The sequence below is a fragment of the Papaver somniferum genome, chromosome 8 (assembly GCF_003573695.1).
Source record: "Papaver somniferum cultivar HN1 chromosome 8, ASM357369v1, whole genome shotgun sequence".
Classification (NCBI taxonomy): Eukaryota; Viridiplantae; Streptophyta; class Magnoliopsida; order Ranunculales; family Papaveraceae; genus Papaver; species Papaver somniferum.
Genome location: NC_039365.1, coordinates 37,025,271 through 37,031,033, shown reverse-complemented (window position 1 = coordinate 37,031,033; position 5,763 = coordinate 37,025,271). Strand labels below are relative to the sequence as shown.

Here is a 5,763-nt window from a genome sequence, read left to right as displayed (position 1 = left end):
GGATGTGTTGAAGGTTTCTACAAGTTTTTTGTGAACTGATGAGTTCGAATAAGTTCTGGGAGATTGACGAATTCTTGAGAGTAATTGCTCGAGAAATTCTGTGTTGAAGAATGTTGTCCTATCAATCATGGATTCAGAGACTTATTTATATTGTCAGAATAGTAAACACCTTGATCCATATAAATGTGACAGTTTCTTGAGTGAAAGAGTGGGGAAGTGAGAAATCTTGGTGAAACCAGTTCCAGGTCATGCGGAGACGTGGTTACCGTCCACCCACTACTTTGCTAACTCCTTCAACCATTTGCACGACTTACTCACATTTCTCATCGTGTATGAATCCACATGCCGTAGGCCGCCAGACCAAAACCCTAATTGATATCCCCCCATGTGACGTGATTGATGTCTCACGAATCGTGGAGTCTGCATGACGGACGTGTATTTTATTAGTCAGTGTTGATTGATTAGACAACGAGTCTAAGTTTTGTTGAATTGAGCATGAGCGATCGAATGCTCGATGATTCATGGATTGAACATGTTAGACGTTCTTAGATGTTGCTCGTCTGAGCAAATATTGTAAATTCGAGCAACTGAGCATCTGAATATCGATAGTTGGATCAATATTTGAGCAACTGAGCAAGTATTGCTCAGTTCGACGAATTACTGAATATTTATAGTTGGATTAATATTCAAGTAACTGAACAAGTATTGCTCAATTCGACGAATTACTGATAAATTACTGAATATTGATAGTTGGATCAATATTCGAGCGACTGAGCAAGTATTGCTCAATTCGACATATCACTGAATATTGATAGTTGGATCAATATTCGAGCGACTGAGCAAGTATTTCTCAATTCAACGAATTACTGATAAATTACTGAATATTGATAGTTGGATCAATATTCGAGCAACTGAGCAAGTATTGCTCAATTCGACGAATTATTTATTGGTGACGTGACCCAATAAAATATTAATTAATATATTGGTAGCTTACCAAATATTATATGATTAATCCAGATGTTGATTGTTGAATCAAACATAAATTTATTAGTGTTTGAATTTGCTCAGAATGATGATTTGTGGAGCATTTATTCGAAACCCTAATTTTTGATCAATTATTCGTCAATTGATGAATCACTGAAAATAGGTCATGAGTAATAGAGGGACCGACCACAGGGGATGATGAACGTCCATGTGACCCCCAAGTGCTCGAGTGAGCATGCACCAGGGTCCTTAGTTGTCCATTTGGTGAAAGAATGATGATTAAAAGTCGGTTTCATCATTTATTGAAATAGTGCTCGATTGAGCATTAGGTGATAAAACATAATTATGGAAAAGTGAGGGACCGACCAAGAGGGCATGATACCGGCTCTTGATGGTCGTGGGATCAGCTGATGGTCGTTTGAGCAAACTCCAGGTTGGTTGAAAAGAGTTTGGACCTAGTATGAGCGATTGCGCAAATTAGGTCAAAATTATGAAAACGTGTGGGACCGTCTCGTTGCAAGCCTTAAAGCCTTCCTTTGCCGGTCAGGGAGCATGCCCGTGTCACCATAATGTTCGTATCCCATTCCTGATAGTTTCGGTATTTTCTAGTGTGTGTTTGAGCAATATGTTGAATTTTCAGAAGAGTTTGATCTTTGACTGAAATTCTTGATTTTTCTCGAATGAGCCAAGTAGAACTTTGCTCGTTTCATCAATTTTTGAGAATAATAAAATAATTATATTTTAATATTTTTCGTGAATAGCCTAGTCGGTCATGTGACCATTTGACTTTTTGGCTTTTTCATGATTTGAGCAATATTTGGGAAAATATGAAGAAACCATGATTTTTGCTCAAACTGAGGAGTTTCATTAGATGAGGGAAATAATAATTATGAAAGATTGAGGATTGTAAGGTGTGGGACCGGCCACGGTGTAGCGCCCCCTAAGCTAGCAGCTGACTAATCCAAGAGATTAACTAAATAAGAGGCACAAAAATCTAAATCATTTACTTAAACAAGCAATTAAGAAATCTGCTACAAAACTTAACCCCCGCTCAGAAATATATATACAAGAACTTCTCTCAAATAATACATATACATTAGCCATTTGGTTTACAAATATAATATGCAACATAACAAACATAGCCGCAGTAATCTAACAAACTGACTAGCTGCGCAACTCTGATCTGTCTCTGAAATTGAAAGTGGGAATGGGTGAGCACATCATCCCTAAAAGGGGTGCCCAACAGGAATAACATTTAACTTTAAGGAAATCATGAGCAAGATTTGGAAAACAATTCATGTTTTCCCAAACGTCAAAGTGACTAAGTCACTGAAAATGCACGAACAATGTATATGGACAAACTCCTTCTTCAAACAATATATATTAGTGATGCCGGGTTTTTACACACCTACATAGCTATATTGATGTCGGGTTGTTCCACACCTAATAAGCATAAAAAATGAATTCATGTAGATATAAATGAAGGAGCGTATCCTATATACCACACGTGGAAATTCTCATTTCCCATAACAATTCATATTGACAACAAAACATTACAGGTCCTTTCCAATTCATGGAAAGATTCAAAGAATCAACAGAACAAACATAATACAAACTAAACAATGCATGAAACGCACAAACTGACAATGCCTTAGTTTGTTAAACATAAATTTTTGTAAAAAACAACAACAATGGTTTTAAAAGAGTTAAAAATATTCCCACTTCTTTTGATGAAAAGTCACGCATACCTCAAGATCCTTTTTCCACATGATCATTTTTTGAATCGATCGTTGTTAAATTACCGTAAACCACACATAAATTCTAAGATATTTAGCTAGAGGATTCACACAACAATAATGGCACAAAATTATCCAATTCGATATATCCTATCTGTTTGTTCTATCTGGCCGTCTGGCTAATTAATGAGCTAAGCACGTATATTATTCTGGATATTACCCTGTTTCTCCCCTAGCAATTCAGTCGATCTAATTCTCTTGATTACCCTAAGCTTAGAAGAAACCGTTCTGTTTGCCTACATGGTGACACTTAAAGTCTTATCATCCCAAAATGATTCACCAACTCCTACCACTGATATATACCAAATTCTACCTCTGAACCTCTCTAGAAGATCACTAACGAGTTAACTAACAACATGGCATCCAATACGAATACATGACTCAATTACATAACATCCAGAGTTCCGCTTCAATTCAAAAATATGTATAGATAACGTTCTAACTAATCCAATTAGCATAATAATCCACTAATTAATATTAAGGTTGATGATTTATTACCTCCAGAAATCACATACACCTGCTAACTCTTGAACTCATTTCATTTTGCAACACCATCATCTCCGACTAATTAATATTCCATCAATTTCGTGTTTATCCCACCACTATGAATTACTACTCCACTAATAATTCTCAAACTCTCATCTCTCTCCCAAACTTACTCTTCATCTTTATATTTCTTATAGTCGTGAAAAACATTTAACGCCTAACTTCTTCTTATCAATCAATCAATTTCCTTTAAAGCAAACTTCTAAACTTATCTCTTGGTCTAACACTACATAGCCCAGGTGTCAACTAACATGCATAAGATTATAATATCTAACTAATAAGTGGTTACTTATTAATTTATATATAAAAGCTACTAATTAGATATTATAAGGTATCAATGATCAGAGATATGTTTAGGGATAGCCATTTAATAATGAGAGGTTCGGTCAACAGAATTCAAGCCAAAGAAAAGGTCAACTGCAACGGTCAATGGCGGTTTGACAATTTTGACTCCGATTCTCCACGCGTGATATCTTTCTCTTCCGGTATCCGATTGATGTGTTTCAAGTAGTCCATTCCGTATAACTTTTCGAGATCTATTCATTGATGCTAAATTCGTACCTAGATCGTGGTTATATTAATTTCTATTAATTAACGTTCGTGTTAAATCAATCGGGTTATTAACAACTAAGACGTGCCTTGACTAGTCTAATAGCGTTGACGAGCTTGAGGGTCCTTACACACGGCTAGGGCATAGCCAGCCGGACAGGTAGCCCGGTCCCGCAATATCTTTTCCTATTTTATATTATTATTCCCTCGTGAAACCGTGAAATTATGGAGAAACCATGAATTTTGTTGAAACAGAGGAGTTTCATGAGATTAGGGAAATAATAGTTATGAAAAGACAAGGGACTACAAGTGTGGGATCGGCCACCGGCCAGGGCATGGCCTTCTGGCTAGGTTTCCCGGTCCCCCGACACCTTTTCGTATTTTATATTATTATTTCTCATGAAACCATGAAAATATGGAGAAACCGTGAATTTTCCTCAAATAAGGAAAGTTCCTAGAATGAAGGAGTTTCATGAAAATAATAAAATAAGGAAAAATAATGGAAGAGGCATGGGGACCGGACACGGCTAGGGCATGGCCGACCGACCGGTGGGCCTGGTCCCTGGGCGCCTCTTTATTATTTTCTCTTTTCTGTTTTTTGTAGGATTCCTCATTTGTCCATATTTTCGAATGCTTGTTCGTGCATTCGGGTGCTCGGTCGTGCATCAATGTCGAGCACACTTGCACCATTTCTTGGGGCTTACTCAGTGACGGTCCAGATGCCCGGTTGTTAAGTATTTATTACTAATTTATGAAATTCAGTGGAGAATAATTCATGAAACTGAGTAATGAAGGTGAGTAGTTATTTATTATCAATCCATAGGATCAGCCGTGGTTCGACCATGGATTCAGAATAATAAAATGAGCATTACCATCCCATAAGATCGTGGATTCGACTACAGAATCAGAGTAATAAGATTATCTATTACCATTCCATGAGATCATCCATGGATTCGACCATGAAATCGGAGTAATGAGATTAAATAGATTATCTTCTAGGAATTCAGTGGTGAATGTCACGGTAGAATTAATCTATTGCAGATGGGATATTATCCAGTTAAGCGTCATATTCGTCCCGAAAGGTGCATAGTCAGGGAACATCGAGTGTTGCCGACGTCCTGAAGGTGTTTTGACCTCTCAACAATTATGTATGGAGAACCGCCTGAATCTACACACGGCTCTCTACATAGTCAGGGAACAATGAGTGTCACCGACGTCTAAGCTCTCAATCATACGGAGAACCGCCCAATCATTCTTCTATGTAGAGGCAAGTCTCTCTATGTAGTCAGGGAACAGTGAGTGTCGCTGAAGTCCTAAAGGCTTTTTTCCCTCTCAATAAACAATTATGTATGGAGGACCGCACAATCTTTCTTCTACATAGAGAGGCACAATGAAATGTGTAGCATCGAACGCTCAACAAGTAGGAGGCCTTTCGAGAATTATATTCATCGTGGATTTGAGAGGTACTCGATCAGATATCGTGAAACGGTTCACGGATCGTAAAAACGAATCGTCGCATGCGTTCCTGAAGCCGGGGCAGAAATATGCAGTATCATGATTTTTCGATTTTACCCCTTACTGAAAATCCACCATCAACAATAGAATGAATCCTTGTCTATTCCACAGTATTGATCTTCCTGGATCCATATTTCTTATGTATGTACTGTGCGGCTCCTTAAGTTTGCTTATGTTAAGCATTTCCGATTAAATTAATCATGGGATGTCTTGTGGTTAATTTAATTGAGTATTTTGGATACAAATTCATATTCTTATGTGATTTGTGTTGTCCAAAGAAATCCTTCTTTTCTTGTGAAAGGAAGGTCGCTCTTGTTGTTCTTTCGGGAATGACATATTATGGGGGAGAGTTCTTAATTGAACTTGTGCTTAA

At 37.5% G+C, this 5,763-nt stretch overlaps 1 long non-coding RNA gene across 1 annotated transcript; it reads right to left on the bottom strand.

Moving 5' to 3' along the window:
* Positions 1-2,011: 2,011 nt before the first annotated feature.
* LOC113301740 lies at positions 2,012-3,493 on the bottom strand. The gene is made up of 2 exons (XR_003336456.1): positions 3,279-3,493; positions 2,012-2,173 (listed from the first exon to the last, which is right to left on the bottom strand). It is a non-coding gene; the product is annotated as an uncharacterized LOC113301740 (long non-coding RNA).
* Between the last annotated feature and the right edge of the window lie 2,270 nt (positions 3,494-5,763).